At 37.6% G+C, this 15,731-nt stretch overlaps 9 non-coding genes across 9 annotated transcripts; all 9 read right to left on the bottom strand.

The window, feature by feature from the left end:
• Nucleotides 1-1,099: 1,099 nt before the first annotated feature.
• On the bottom strand, nucleotides 1,100-1,172 carry TRNAF-GAA (transfer RNA phenylalanine (anticodon GAA)). The gene has a single exon. It is a non-coding gene; the product is annotated as a tRNA-Phe (tRNA).
• A 1,095-nt stretch (nucleotides 1,173-2,267) lies between these two features.
• TRNAF-GAA (transfer RNA phenylalanine (anticodon GAA)) lies at nucleotides 2,268-2,340 on the bottom strand. Its single transcript has one exon. It is a non-coding gene; the product is annotated as a tRNA-Phe (tRNA).
• A 2,256-nt stretch (nucleotides 2,341-4,596) lies between these two features.
• Nucleotides 4,597-4,669, bottom strand: TRNAF-GAA (transfer RNA phenylalanine (anticodon GAA)). Its single transcript has one exon. It is a non-coding gene; the product is annotated as a tRNA-Phe (tRNA).
• A 1,676-nt stretch (nucleotides 4,670-6,345) lies between these two features.
• TRNAF-GAA (transfer RNA phenylalanine (anticodon GAA)) lies at nucleotides 6,346-6,418 on the bottom strand. Its single transcript has one exon. It is a non-coding gene; the product is annotated as a tRNA-Phe (tRNA).
• Nucleotides 6,419-7,514: 1,096 nt separating this feature from the next.
• TRNAF-GAA (transfer RNA phenylalanine (anticodon GAA)) lies at nucleotides 7,515-7,587 on the bottom strand. The gene has a single exon. It is a non-coding gene; the product is annotated as a tRNA-Phe (tRNA).
• Nucleotides 7,588-9,843: 2,256 nt separating this feature from the next.
• Nucleotides 9,844-9,916, bottom strand: TRNAF-GAA (transfer RNA phenylalanine (anticodon GAA)). Its single transcript has one exon. It is a non-coding gene; the product is annotated as a tRNA-Phe (tRNA).
• A 1,676-nt stretch (nucleotides 9,917-11,592) lies between these two features.
• Nucleotides 11,593-11,665, bottom strand: TRNAF-GAA (transfer RNA phenylalanine (anticodon GAA)). The gene has a single exon. It is a non-coding gene; the product is annotated as a tRNA-Phe (tRNA).
• Nucleotides 11,666-12,761: 1,096 nt separating this feature from the next.
• Nucleotides 12,762-12,834, bottom strand: TRNAF-GAA (transfer RNA phenylalanine (anticodon GAA)). Its single transcript has one exon. It is a non-coding gene; the product is annotated as a tRNA-Phe (tRNA).
• A 2,254-nt stretch (nucleotides 12,835-15,088) lies between these two features.
• TRNAF-GAA (transfer RNA phenylalanine (anticodon GAA)) lies at nucleotides 15,089-15,161 on the bottom strand. Its single transcript has one exon. It is a non-coding gene; the product is annotated as a tRNA-Phe (tRNA).
• Nucleotides 15,162-15,731: the final 570 nt, after the last annotated feature.

The following is a 15,731-nucleotide window of genomic DNA, read 5'->3' as shown; positions in this document are numbered from 1 at the left end:
TGGCCATTTTGGCTTTCTGTTGTATTTTTGATAATTGTTAAAGATAAATGCAGACCCTGGTCATTCTATCTGCATGTGCAGTTATGTGTTAAATTGTCCAATATTATTCAGCAGCTAAATTGGTCTGATGGGTGAATTTCCTTTTTAGGAGCCAAGTTAGTTAGAAGATGTTTGTAAACTATGAATGGACTTATACTCAGACACACAGACCTATATGGCGAGGGTAGGCAAACTAGGTCATCTGACTACTAACAGTTTTGTATAAGGGGAACTCGAGGCTGATGCAGGCAAAGCTTTACTTTCAATTAAAGGAAGAATTGGCAAATAAAGCAGGTAAAGTTGAATACAAGAGAGGTGGAAGCAAGTTTGACAGAAAGACAGAATGTAAAAAATATGTTGAAATGGTTGTCTTATCGATCAGCTTGATAAAAGGTTTTGATCATTATAAACAACGTCAATATGAGTTGACTCCAAATAGCATTTGTGGCATGCAAAGCAGAAGTTCAAAATGTGCCTAAACCCGGGATTGAACCAGGGACCTTTAGATCTTCAGTCTACTGCTCTCCCAACTGAGCTATTTCATCCAGCTGGCAATTTTGGCTTTCTGTTGTATTTTTTATAATTGTTAAAGAAAAATGCAGAACCTGGTCACTCTATCTGCATGTGCAGTTATGTGTTAAATTGTCCAGTATTATTCAGTAGCTAAATTGGTCTGATGGGTGAATTTCCTTTTGAGGAGCCAAGTTAGTTAGATGATGTTTGTAAACTATGAATGGACTTATACTCAGAAACACAGACCTATATGGCGAGGGTCGGCAAGCTAGGTCATCTGACTACTAACAGTTTTGTATAAGGGGAACTGGAGGCTGATGCAGGCAAAGCTTTACTTTCAATTAAAGGAAGAATTGGGAAATAAAGGAGGCAAAGTTGAATACAAGAGAGGTGGAAGCAAGTTTGAAAGAAAGACAGAAAGTAAATAATATGTTGAATTAATTGTATTGTCGATTATCTTGATAAAAGGTTTTGATCATTATAAACAAAGTCAATATGAGTTGATTCAAAATAGTCTTTGTGGCATGCAAAGCAGAAGTTCAAAATGTGCCGAAACCCGGGATCGAACCAGGGACCTTTAGATCTTCAGTCTAACGCTCTCCCAACTGAGCTATTTCGGCCTGCCAGCAGCTATAGTATTCAGCCTCTTTTTTTGAACAATCCCAGAACAGAGATGCAGAACCTGGATTTTCAATCTGAGGTTAGAGCTGTGTTTTAATGTGTCCTGCATTGTTCAGCAGCTAACTGGTGAAATGGGTGAGTAGCGTTTTTGGGATAAATGTTAGGTCGTTTTTCTTTTAAAACTCTGAGTGGACCAGCACTGTATTACACAGACGTATGTCGCCTGAGTAGGTAAGCTATATCATCTCAATACTGACAACTTTGTTCAAGGAGAAGTGAAAGCTGATGCAGACAAGAGTTTACTTTGAAAAAAGTATAAAATGGGATAAATTCGTCATCAAAGTTGATGGCAAGAGAGGTGGAAGCAAGTTTAGAAGGAGGACAGAAAGACAACTTTTTGTTGAAGTTATCATGTTGTTGATCAGTTGATAAAATATTTTGAGAAATAAAGAAAAAAAAACTAGAGCTGATTTCAAGAAATATTTTGCAAGAATGTAGGATCCCCTCGCACTGTGCTGAAAGTCAGGATTGAATCAGGTACCTTAAGCTCTTCAGTCTAACGATCTCCCAACTGAGATATTTCAGCCAACAAGTCCCTGTGGCCTCCTGATGTATTATTAATAATTGTAGACGATACATACAGAACCTGGTCATTCTATTTTCGTTTATAGTTATGTGTTAAAGTGTCCAGTATCATTCAGCAGGTAACTTGGTCTGATGAGTGAATATCCTTTTTAGGGGACAATGTAGGTAGAATTTTTTTTCTAAACTCTGAATTGACTTATACTCTGAAACACAGACCTATATGGCCAGGGTGTACAAGCTATGTCATCTGACTACTGACAGTTTTGTATAAGGGGAATTGGAGGCTGATGCAGACAAAGCTTTACTTTAAAATAAAGCAAGAAGTTTCAAATAAATGAGGCATAGTTGAATACAAGAGAGGTGGAAGCAAGTTTGAAAGGAAGACAGAAAGTAAATAATATGTTGAATTGATTGTGTTGTTGATCAGATTGATAAAAGGTTTTGATAAAGAAGAGCGTTGATTTAACTCCAAACAGCTTTTGTGACATGAAAAGCAGAAGTTGAAATTGTGCCGAAACCCGGGATTGAACCAGGGACCTTTAGATCTTCAGTCTAACGCTCTCCCAACTGAGCTATTTCGGCCTGCTGGTAGTTTGGGTCTTCATCCTTTCTTTTAAACTTCCCAAGAAAATAGATGCTCATCCTCATGCTAGAGCTATGTTTTAAGATGTCCTGTATCATTCATCAGTTAACAGGTGCAATAGGTAAATAGCATTTTTTGGATCCAGGTTAGGTAGCTTTTTTTTTTACTCTGAATGGACTAGCACCATATTACACAGAGGTATTTGGCCTGAGTAGGTAAGCTATGTCATCTGAATACTGAAATCTGTGTTCAAGGAGAAGTGGAAGCTGATGCAGACAAGAGTTTACTTTACAAAAAAGCATGAAATAGGAAACATTTGTAGTCGAAGCTGAATGCAAGAGAGGTGGAAGCAAATTTAGAAGGAGGACAGAAAGACAATTCTATGTTGAATTGATCCTGTTGTCGATCAGTTGATCAAATATTTTGATAAATAAAGAAAGAAAAACTTGAGCTGATACCAAGAAATATTTTGTGAGAAGCAAGAAACCTCTCAGACTTTTCCGAAACCCAGCATTGAACAAGGGACTTTTAGATTTTCAATCTAACACTCTCCCAACTCAGCTATTTCATCCAGCTGGCCATTTTGGCTTTCTGTTGTATTTTTGATAATTGTTAAAGATAAATGCAGACCCTGGTCATTCTATCTGCATGTGCAGTTATGTGTTAAATTGTCCAATATTATTCAGCAGCTAAATTGGTCTGATGGGTGAATTTCCTTTTTAGGAGCCAAGTTAGTTAGAAGATGTTTGTAAACTATGAATGGACTTATACTCAGACACACAGACCTATATGGCGAGGGTAGGCAAACTAGGTCATCTGACTACTAACAGTTTTGTATAAGGGGAACTCGAGGCTGATGTAGGCAAAGCTTTACTTTCAATTAAAGGAAGAATTGGCAAATAAAGCAGGTAAAGTTGAATACAAGAGAGGTGGAAGCAAGTTTGACAGAAAGACAGAATGTAAAAAATATGTTGAAATGGTTGTCTTATCGATCAGCTTGATAAAAGGTTTTGATCATTATAAACAACGTCAATATGAGTTGACTCCAAATAGCATTTGTGGCATGCAAAGCAGAAGTTCAAAATGTGCCTAAACCCGGGATTGAACCAGGGACCTTTAGATCTTCAGTCTAACACTCTCCCAACTGAGATATTTCGGCCTGCCAGCAGCTATAGTATTCAGCCTCTTTTTTTGAACAATCCCAGAACAGAGATGCAGAACCTGGATTTTCAATCTGAGGTTAGAGCTGTGTTTTAATGTGTCCTGCATTGTTCAGCAGCTAACTGGTGAAATGGGTGAGTAGCGTTTTTGGGATAAATGTTAGGTCGTTTTTCTTTTAAAACTCTGAGTGGACCAGCACTGTATTACACAGACGTATGTCGCCTGAGTAGGTAAGCTATATCATCTCAATACTGACAACTTTGTTCAAGGAGAAGTGAAAGCTGATGCAGACAAGAGTTTACTTTGAAAAAAGTATAAAATGGGATAAATTCGTCATCAAAGTTGATGGCAAGAGAGGTGGAAGCAAGTTTAGAAGGAGGACAGAAAGACAACTTTTTGTTGAAGTTATCATGTTGTTGATCAGTTGATAAAATATTTTGAGAAATAAAGAAAAAAAAACTAGAGCTGATTTCAAGAAATATTTTGCAAGAATGTAGGATCCCCTCGCACTGTGCTGAAAGTCAGGATTGAATCAGGTACCTTAAGCTCTTCAGTCTAACGATCTCCCAACTGAGATATTTCAGCCAACAAGTCCCTGTGGCCTCCTGATGTATTATTAATAATTGTAGACGATACATACAGAACCTGGTCATTCTATTTTTGTTTATAGTTATGTGTTAAAGTGTCCAGTATCATTCAGCAGGTAACTTGGTCTGATGAGTGAATATCCTTTTTAGGGGACAAGGTAGGTAGAATTTTTTTTTCTAAACTCTGAATTGACTTATACTCTGAAACACAGACCTATATGGCCAGGGTGTACAAGCTATGTCATCTGACTACTGATAGTTTTGTATAAGGGGAATTGGAGGCTGATGCAGGCAAAGCTTTACTTTAAAATAAAGCAAGAAGTTGCAAATAAATGAGGCATAGTTGAATACAAGAGAGGTGGAAGCAAGTTTGAAAGGAAGACAGAAAGTAAATAATATGTTGAATTGATTGTGTTGTTGATCAGATTGATAAAAGGTTTTGATAAAGAAGAGCGTTGATTTAACTCCAAACAGCTTTTGTGACATGAAAAGCAGAAGTTGAAATTGTGCCGAAACCCGGGATTGAACCAGGGACCTTTAGATCTTCAGTCTAACGCTCTCCCAACTGAGCTATTTCGGCCTGCTGGTAGTTTGGGTCTTCATCCTTTCTTTTAAACTTCCCAAGAAAATAGATGCTCAACCTCATGCTAGAGCTATGTTTTAAGATGTCCTGTATCATTCACCAGTTAACGGGTGCAATAGGTAAATAGCATTTTTCGGATCCAGGTTAGGTAGCTTTTGTTTTTTACTCTGAATGGACTAGCACCATATTACACAGAGGTATTTGGCCTGAGTAGGTAAGCTATGTCATCTGAATACTGAAATCTGTGTTCAAGGAGAAGTGGAAGCTGATGCAGACAAGAGTTTACTTTACAAAAAAGCATGAAATAGGAAACATTTGTAGTCGAAGCTGAATGCAAGAGAGGTGGAAGCAAATTTAGAAGGAGGACAGAAAGACAATTCTATGTTGAATTGATCATGTTGTCGATCAGTTGATCAAATATTTTGATAAATAAAGAAAGAAAAACTTGAGCTGATACCAAGAAATATTTTGTGAGAAGCAAGAAACCTCTCAGACTTTTCCGAAACCCAGCATTGAACAAGGGACTTTTAGATTTTCAATCTAACACTCTCCCAACTCAGCTATTTCATCCAGCTGGCCATTTTGGCTTTCTGTTGTATTTTTGATAATTGTTAAAGATAAATGCAGACCCTGGTCATTCTATCTGCATGTGCAGTTATGTGTTAAATTGTCCAATGTTATTCAGCAGCTAAATTGGTCTGATGGGTGAATTTCCTTTTTAGGAGCCAAGTTAGTTAGAAGATGTTTGTAAACTATGAATGGACTTATACTCAGACACACAGACCTATGTGGCGAGGGTAGGCAAACTAGGTCATCTGACTACTAACAGTTTTGTATAAGGGGAACTCGAGGCTGATGCAGGCAAAGCTTTACTTTCAATTAAAGGAAGAATTGGCAAATAAAGCAGGTAAATTTGAATACAAGAGAGGTGGAAGCAAGTTTGACAGAAAGACAGAATGTAAAAAATATGTTGAAATGGTTGTCTTTTCGATCAGCTTGATAAAAGGTTTTGATCATTATAAACAACGTCAATATGAGTTGACTCCAAATAGCATTTGTGGCATGCAAAGCATAAGTTCAAAATGTGCCTAAACCCGGGATTGAACCAGGGACCTTTAGATCTTCAGTCTACTGCTCTCCCAACTGAGCTATTTCATCCAGCTGGCAATTTTGGCTTTCTGTTGTATTTTTTATAATTGTTAAAGATAAATGCAGAACCTGGTCACTCTATCTGCATGTGCAGTTATGTGTTAAATTGTCCAGTATTATTCAGTAGCTAAATTGGTCTGATGGGTGAATTTCCTTTTTAGGAGCCAAGTTAGTTAGATGATGTTTGTAAACTATGAATGGACTTATACTCAGAAACACAGACCTATATGGCGAGGGTCGGCAAGCTAGGTCATCTGACTACTAACAGTTTTGTATAAGGGGAACTGGAGGCTGATGCAGGCAAAGCTTTACTTTCAATTAAAGGAAGAATTGGGAAATAAAGGAGGCAAAGTTGAATACAAGAGAGGTGGAAGCAAGTTTGAAAGAAAGACAGAAAGTAAATAATATGTTGAATTAATTGTATTGTCGATTATCTTGATAAAAGGTTTTGATCATTATAAACAAAGTCAATATGAGTTGACTCAAAATAGTCTTTGTGGCATGCAAAGCAGAAGTTCAAAATGTGCCGAAACCCGGGATCGAACCAGGGACCTTTAGATCTTCAGTCTAACACTCTCCCAACTGAGCTATTTCGGCCTGCCAGCAGCTATAGTATTCAGCCTCTTTTTTTGAACAATCCCAGAACAGAGATGCAGAACCTGGATTTTCAATCTGAGGTTAGAGCTGTGTTTTAATGTGTCCTGCATTGTTCAGCAGCTAACTGGTGAAATGGGTGAGTAGCGTTTTTGGGATAAATGTTAGGTCGTTTTTCTTTTAAAACTCTGAGTGGACCAGCACTGTATTACACAGACGTATGTCGCCTGAGTAGGTAAGCTATGTCATCTCAATACTGACAACTTTGTTCAAGGAGAAGTGAAAGCTGATGCAGACAAGAGTTTACTTTGAAAAAAGTATAAAATGGGATAAATTCGTCATCAAAGTTGATGGCAAGAGAGGTGGAAGCAAGTTTAGAAGGAGGACAGAAAGACAACTTTTTGTTGAAGTTATCATGTTGTTGATCAGTTGATAAAATATTTTGAGAAATAAAGAAAAAAAAACCTAGAGCTGATTTCAAGAAATATTTTGCAAGAATGTAGGATCCCCTCGCACTGTGCTGAAAGTCAGGATTGAATCAGGTACCTTAAGCTCTTCAGTCTAACGATCTCCCAACTGAGATATTTCAGCCAACAAGTCCCTGTGGCCTCCTGATGTATTATTAATAATTGTAGACGATACATACAGAACCTGGTCATTCTATTTTCGTTTATAGTTATGTGTTAAAGTGTCCAGTATCATTCAGCAGGTAACTTGGTCTGATGAGTGAATATCCTTTTTAGGGGACAATGTAGGTAGAATTTTTTTTCTAAACTCTGAATTGACTTATACTCTGAAACACAGACCTATATGGCCAGGGTGTACAAGCTATGTCATCTGACTACTGACAGTTTTGTATAAGGGGAATTGGAGGCTGATGCAGACAAAGCTTTACTTTAAAATAAAGCAAGAAGTTTCAAATAAATGAGGCATAGTTGAATACAAGAGAGGTGGAAGCAAGTTTGAAAGGAAGACAGAAAGTAAATAATATGTTGAATTGATTGTGTTGTTGATCAGATTGATAAAAGGTTTTGATAAAGAAGAGCGTTGATTTAACTCCAAACAGCTTTTGTGACATGAAAAGCAGAAGTTGAAATTGTGCCGAAACCCGGGATTGAACCAGGGACCTTTAGATCTTCAGTCTAACGCTCTCCCAACTGAGCTATTTCGGCCTGCTGGTAGTTTGGGTCTTCATCCTTTCTTTTAAACTTCCCAAGAAAATAGATGCTCATCCTCATGCTAGAGCTATGTTTTAAGATGTCCTGTATCATTCATCAGTTAACAGGTGCAATAGGTAAATAGCATTTTTCGGATCCAGGTTAGGTAGCTTTTTTTTTTACTCTGAATGGACTAGCACCATATTACACAGAGGTATTTGGCCTGAGTAGGTAAGCTATGTCATCTGAATACTGAAATCTGTGTTCAAGGAGAAGTGGAAGCTGATGCAGACAAGAGTTTACTTTACAAAAAAGCATGAAATAGGAAACATTTGTAGTCGAAGCTGAATGCAAGAGAGGTGGAAGCAAATTTAGAAGGAGGACAGAAAGACAATTCTATGTTGAATTGATCCTGTTGTCGATCAGTTGATCAAATATTTTGATAAATAAAGAAAGAAAAAGTTGAGCTGATACCAAGAAATATTTTGTGAGAAGCAAGAAACCTCTCAGACTTTTCCGAAACCCAGCATTGAACAAGGGACTTTTAGATTTTCAATCTAACACTCTCCCAACTCAGCTATTTCATCCAGCTGGCCATTTTGGCTTTCTGTTGTATTTTTGATAATTGTTAAAGATAAATGCAGACCCTGGTCATTCTATCTGCATGTGCAGTTATGTGTTAAATTGTCCAATATTATTCAGCAGCTAAATTGGTCTGATGGGTGAATTTCCTTTTTAGGAGCCAAGTTAGTTAGAAGATGTTTGTAAACTATGAATGGACTTATACTCAGACACACAGACCTATATGGCGAGGGTAGGCAAACTAGGTCATCTGACTACTAACAGTTTTGTATAAGGGGAACTCGAGGCTGATGTAGGCAAAGCTTTACTTTCAATTAAAGGAAGAATTGGCAAATAAAGCAGGTAAAGTTGAATACAAGAGAGGTGGAAGCAAGTTTGACAGAAAGACAGAATGTAAAAAATATGTTGAAATGGTTGTCTTATCGATCAGCTTGATAAAAGGTTTTGATCATTATAAACAACGTCAATATGAGTTGACTCCAAATAGCATTTGTGGCATGCAAAGCAGAAGTTCAAAATGTGCCTAAACCCGGGATTGAACCAGGGACCTTTAGATCTTCAGTCTAACACTCTCCCAACTGAGATATTTCGGCCTGCCAGCAGCTATAGTATTCAGCCTCTTTTTTTGAACAATCCCAGAACAGAGATGCAGAACCTGGATTTTCAATCTGAGGTTAGAGCTGTGTTTTAATGTGTCCTGCATTGTTCAGCAGCTAACTGGTGAAATGGGTGAGTAGCGTTTTTGGGATAAATGTTAGGTCGTTTTTCTTTTAAAACTCTGAGTGGACCAGCACTGTATTACACAGACGTATGTCGCCTGAGTAGGTAAGCTATATCATCTCAATACTGACAACTTTGTTCAAGGAGAAGTGAAAGCTGATGCAGACAAGAGTTTACTTTGAAAAAAGTATAAAATGGGATAAATTCGTCATCAAAGTTGATGGCAAGAGAGGTGGAAGCAAGTTTAGAAGGAGGACAGAAAGACAACTTTTTGTTGAAGTTATCATGTTGTTGATCAGTTGATAAAATATTTTGAGAAATAAAGAAAAAAAAACTAGAGCTGATTTCAAGAAATATTTTGCAAGAATGTAGGATCCCCTCGCACTGTGCTGAAAGTCAGGATTGAATCAGGTACCTTAAGCTCTTCAGTCTAACGATCTCCCAACTGAGATATTTCAGCCAACAAGTCCCTGTGGCCTCCTGATGTATTATTAATAATTGTAGACGATACATACAGAACCTGGTCATTCTATTTTTGTTTATAGTTATGTGTTAAAGTGTCCAGTATCATTCAGCAGGTAACTTGGTCTGATGAGTGAATATCCTTTTTAGGGGACAAGGTAGGTAGAATTTTTTTTTCTAAACTCTGAATTGACTTATACTCTGAAACACAGACCTATATGGCCAGGGTGTACAAGCTATGTCATCTGACTACTGACAGTTTTGTATAAGGGGAATTGGAGGCTGATGCAGGCAAAGCTTTACTTTAAAATAAAGCAAGAAGTTGCAAATAAATGAGGCATAGTTGAATACAAGAGAGGTGGAAGCAAGTTTGAAAGGAAGACAGAAAGTAAATAATATGTTGAATTGATTGTGTTGTTGATCAGATTGATAAAAGGTTTTGATAAAGAAGAGCGTTGATTTAACTCCAAACAGCTTTTGTGACATGAAAAGCAGAAGTTGAAATTGTGCCGAAACCCGGGATTGAACCAGGGACCTTTAGATCTTCAGTCTAACGCTCTCCCAACTGAGCTATTTCGGCCTGCTGGTAGTTTGGGTCTTCATCCTTTCTTTTAAACTTCCCAAGAAAATAGATGCTCAACCTCATGCTAGAGCTATGTTTTAAGATGTCCTGTATCATTCACCAGTTAACGGGTGCAATAGGTAAATAGCATTTTTCGGATCCAGGTTAGGTAGCTTTTGTTTTTTACTCTGAATGGACTAGCACCATATTACACAGAGGTATTTGGCCTGAGTAGGTAAGCTATGTCATCTGAATACTGAAATCTGTGTTCAAGGAGAAGTGGAAGCTGATGCAGACAAGAGTTTACTTTACAAAAAAGCATGAAATAGGAAACATTTGTAGTCGAAGCTGAATGCAAGAGAGGTGGAAGCAAATTTAGAAGGAGGACAGAAAGACAATTCTATGTTGAATTGATCATGTTGTCGATCAGTTGATCAAATATTTTGATAAATAAAGAAAGAAAAACTTGAGCTGATACCAAGAAATATTTTGTGAGAAGCAAGAAACCTCTCAGACTTTTCCGAAACCCAGCATTGAACAAGGGACTTTTAGATTTTCAATCTAACACTCTCCCAACTCAGCTATTTCATCCAGCTGGCCATTTTGGCTTTCTGTTGTATTTTTGATAATTGTTAAAGATAAATGCAGACCCTGGTCATTCTATCTGCATGTGCAGTTATGTGTTAAATTGTCCAATGTTATTCAGCAGCTAAATTGGTCTGATGGGTGAATTTCCTTTTTAGGAGCCAAGTTAGTTAGAAGATGTTTGTAAACTATGAATGGACTTATACTCAGACACACAGACCTATGTGGCGAGGGTAGGCAAACTAGGTCATCTGACTACTAACAGTTTTGTATAAGGGGAACTCGAGGCTGATGCAGGCAAAGCTTTACTTTCAATTAAAGGAAGAATTGGCAAATAAAGCAGGTAAATTTGAATACAAGAGAGGTGGAAGCAAGTTTGACAGAAAGACAGAATGTAAAAAATATGTTGAAATGGTTGTCTTTTCGATCAGCTTGATAAAAGGTTTTGATCATTATAAACAACGTCAATATGAGTTGACTCCAAATAGCATTTGTGGCATGCAAAGCATAAGTTCAAAATGTGCCTAAACCCGGGATTGAACCAGGGACCTTTAGATCTTCAGTCTACTGCTCTCCCAACTGAGCTATTTCATCCAGCTGGCAATTTTGGCTTTCTGTTGTATTTTTTATAATTGTTAAAGATAAATGCAGAACCTGGTCACTCTATCTGCATGTGCAGTTATGTGTTAAATTGTCCAGTATTATTCAGTAGCTAAATTGGTCTGATGGGTGAATTTCCTTTTTAGGAGCCAAGTTAGTTAGATGATGTTTGTAAACTATGAATGGACTTATACTCAGAAACACAGACCTATATGGCGAGGGTCGGCAAGCTAGGTCATCTGACTACTAACAGTTTTGTATAAGGGGAACTGGAGGCTGATGCAGGCAAAGCTTTACTTTCAATTAAAGGAAGAATTGGGAAATAAAGGAGGCAAAGTTGAATACAAGAGAGGTGGAAGCAAGTTTGAAAGAAAGACAGAAAGTAAATAATATGTTGAATTAATTGTATTGTCGATTATCTTGATAAAAGGTTTTGATCATTATAAACAAAGTCAATATGAGTTGACTCAAAATAGTCTTTGTGGCATGCAAAGCAGAAGTTCAAAATGTGCCGAAACCCGGGATCGAACCAGGGACCTTTAGATCTTCAGTCTAACACTCTCCCAACTGAGCTATTTCGGCCTGCCAGCAGCTATAGTATTCAGCCTCTTTTTTTGAACAATCCCAGAACAGAGATGCAGAACCTGGATTTTCAATCTGAGGTTAGAGCTGTGTTTTAATGTGTCCTGCATTGTTCAGCAGCTAACTGGTGAAATGGGTGAGTAGCGTTTTTGGGATAAATGTTAGGTCGTTTTTCTTTTAAAACTCTGAGTGGACCAGCACTGTATTACACAGACGTATGTGGCCTGAGTAGGTAAGCTATGTCATCTCAATACTGACAACTTTGTTCAAGGAGAAGTGAAAGCTGATGCAGACAAGAGTTTACTTTGAAAAAAGTATAAAATGGGATAAATTCGTCATCAAAGTTGATGGCAAGAGAGGTGGAAGCAAGTTTAGAAGGAGGACAGAAAGACAACTTTTTGTTGAAGTTATCATGTTGTTGATCAGTTGATAAAATATTTTGAGAAATAAAGAAAAAAAAACTAGAGCTGATTTCAAGAAATATTTTGCAAGAATGTAGGATCCCCTCGCACTGTGCTGAAAGTCAGGATTGAATCAGGTACCTTAAGCTCTTCAGTCTAACGATCTCCCAACTGAGATATTTCAGCCAACAAGTCCCTGTGGCCTCCTGATGTATTATTAATAATTGTAGACGATACATACAGAACCTGGTCATTCTATTTTCGTTTATAGTTATGTGTTAAAGTGTCCAGTATCATTCAGCAGGTAACTTGGTCTGATGAGTGAATATCCTTTTTAGGGGACAAGGTAGGTAGAATTTTTTTTTCTAAACTCTGAATTGACTTATACTCTGAAACACAGACCTATATGGCCAGGGTGTACAAGCTATGTCATCTGACTACTGACAGTTTTGTATAAGGGGAATTGGAGGCTGATGCAGGCAAAGCTTTACTTTAAAATAAAGCAAGAAGTTGCAAATAAATGAGGCATAGTTGAATACAAGAGAGGTGGAAGCAAGTTTGAAAGGAAGACGGAAAGTAAATAATATGTTGAATTGATTGTGTTGTTGATCAGATTGATAAAAGGTTTTGATAAAGAAGAGCGTTGATTTAACTCCAAACAGCTTTTGTGACATGAAAAGCAGAAGTTGAAATTGTGCCGAAACCCGGGATTGAACCAGGGACCTTTAGATCTTCAGTCTAACGCTCTCCCAACTGAGCTATTTCGGCCTGCTGGTAGTTTGGGTCTTCATCCTTTCTTTTAAACTTCCCAAGAAAATAGATGCTCAACCTCATGCTAGAGCTATGTTTTAAGATGTCCTGTATCATTCATCACTTAACGGGTGCAATAGGTAAATAGCATTTTTCGGATCCAGGTTAGGTAGCTTTTTTTTTTACTCTGAATGGACTAGCACCATATTACACAGAGGTATTTGGCCTGAGTAGGTAAGCTATGTCATCTGAATACTGAAATCTGTGTTCAAGGAGAAGTGGAAGCTGATGCAGACAAGAGTGTACTTTACAAAAAAGCATGAAATAGGAAACATTTGTAGTCGAAGCTGAATGCAAGAGAGGTGGAAGCAAATTTAGAAGGAGGACAGAAAGACAATTTTATGTTGAATTGATCCTGTTGTCGATCAGTTGATCAAATATTTTGATAAATAAAGAAAGAAAAACTTGAGCTGATACCAAGAAATATTTTGTGAGAAGCAAGAAACCTCTCAGACTTTTCCGAAACCCAGCATTGAACAAGGGACTTTTAGATTTTCAATCTAACACTCTCCCAACTCAGCTATTTCATCCAGCTGGCCATTTTGGCTTTCTGTTGTATTTTTGATAATTGTTAAAGATAAATGCAGACCCTGGTCATTCTATCTGCATGTGCAGTTATGTGTTAAATTGTCCAATATTATTCAGCAGCTAAATTGGTCTGATGGGTGAATTTCCTTTTTAGGAGCCAAGTTAGTTAGAAGATGTTTGTAAACTATGAATGGACTTATACTCAGACACACAGACCTATATGGCGAGGGTAGGCAAACTAGGTCATCTGACTACTAACAGTTTTGTATAAGGGGAACTCGAGGCTGATGTAGGCAAAGCTTTACTTTCAATTAAAGGAAGAATTGGCAAATAAAGCAGGTAAAGTTGAATACAAGAGAGGTGGAAGCAAGTTTGACAGAAAGACAGAATGTAAAAAATATGTTGAAATGGTTGTCTTATCGATCAGCTTGATAAAAGGTTTTGATCATTATAAACAACGTCAATATGAGTTGACTCCAAATAGCATTTGTGGCATGCAAAGCAGAAGTTCAAAATGTGCCTAAACCCGGGATTGAACCAGGGACCTTTAGATCTTCAGTCTAACACTCTCCCAACTGAGATATTTCGGCCTGCCAGCAGCTATAGTATTCAGCCTCTTTTTTAACAATCCCAGAACAGAGATGCAGAACCTGGATTTTCAATCTGAGGTTAGAGCTGTGTTTTAATGTGTCCTGCATTGTTCAGCAGCTAACTGGTGAAATGGGTGAGTAGCGTTTTTGGGATAAATGTTAGGTCGTTTTTCTTTTAAAACTCTGAGTGGACCAGCACTGTATTACACAGACGTATGTCGCCTGAGTAGGTAAGCTATATCATCTCAATACTGACAACTTTGTTCAAGGAGAAGTGAAAGCTGATGCAGACAAGAGTTTACTTTGAAAAAAGTATAAAATGGGATAAATTCGTCATCAAAGTTGATGGCAAGAGAGGTGGAAGCAAGTTTAGAAGGAGGACAGAAAGACAACTTTTTGTTGAAGTTATCATGTTGTTGATCAGTTGATAAAATATTTTGAGAAATAAAGAAAAAAAAACTAGAGCTGATTTCAAGAAATATTTTGCAAGAATGTAGGATCCCCTCGCACTGTGCTGAAAGTCAGGATTGAATCAGGTACCTTAAGCTCTTCAGTCTAACGATCTCCCAACTGAGATATTTCAGCCAACAAGTCCCTGTGGCCTCCTGATGTATTATTAATAATTGTAGACGATACATACAGAACCTGGTCATTCTATTTTTGTTTATAGTTATGTGTTAAAGTGTCCAGTATCATTCAGCAGGTAACTTGGTCTGATGAGTGAATATCCTTTTTAGGGGACAAGGTAGGTAGAATTTTTTTTTCTAAACTCTGAATTGACTTATACTCTGAAACACAGACCTATATGGCCAGGGTGTACAAGCTATGTCATCTGACTACTGACAGTTTTGTATAAGGGGAATTGGAGGCTGATGCAGGCAAAGCTTTACTTTAAAATAAAGCAAGAAGTTGCAAATAAATGAGGCATAGTTGAATACAAGAGAGGTGGAAGCAAGTTTGAAAGGAAGACAGAAAGTAAATAATATGTTGAATTGATTGTGTTGTTGATCAGATTGATAAAAGGTTTTGATAAAGAAGAGCGTTGATTTAACTCCAAACAGCTTTTGTGACATGAAAAGCAGAAGTTGAAATTGTGCCGAAACCCGGGATTGAACCAGGGACCTTTAGATCTTCAGTCTAACGCTCTCCCAACTGAGCTATTTCGGCCTGCTGGTAGTTTGGGTCTTCATCCTTTCTTTTAAACTTCCCAAGAAAATAGATGCTCAACCTCATGCTAGAGCTATGTTTTAAGATGTCCTGTATCATTCACCAGTTAACGGGTGCAATAGGTAAATAGCATTTTTCGGATCCAGGTTAGGTAGCTTTTGTTTTTTACTCTGAATGGACTAGCACCATATTACACAGAGGTATTTGGCCTGAGTAGGTAAGCTATGTCATCTGAATACTGAAATCTGTGTTCAAGGAGAAGTGGAAGCTGATGCAGACAAGAGTTTACTTTACAAAAAAGCATGAAATAGGAAACATTTGTAGTCGAAGCTGAATGCAAGAGAGGTGGAAGCAAATTTAGAAGGAGGACAGAAAGACAATTCTATGTTGAATTGATCATGTTGTCGATCAGTTGATCAAATATTTTGATAAATAAAGAAAGAAAAACTTGAGCTGATACCAAGAAATATTTTGTGAGAAGCAAGAAACCTCTCAGACTTTTCCGAAACCCAGCATTGAACAAGGGACTTTTAGATTTTCAATCTAACACTCTCCCAACTCAGCTATTTC

The sequence above is a fragment of the Triturus cristatus genome, chromosome 8 (assembly GCF_964204655.1).
Source record: "Triturus cristatus chromosome 8, aTriCri1.1, whole genome shotgun sequence".
Lineage (NCBI taxonomy): Eukaryota > Metazoa > Chordata > Amphibia > Caudata > Salamandridae > Triturus > Triturus cristatus.
Note: the sequence above shows the minus strand (reverse complement) of the source record. Positions and strands in the feature narration are given on the sequence as shown.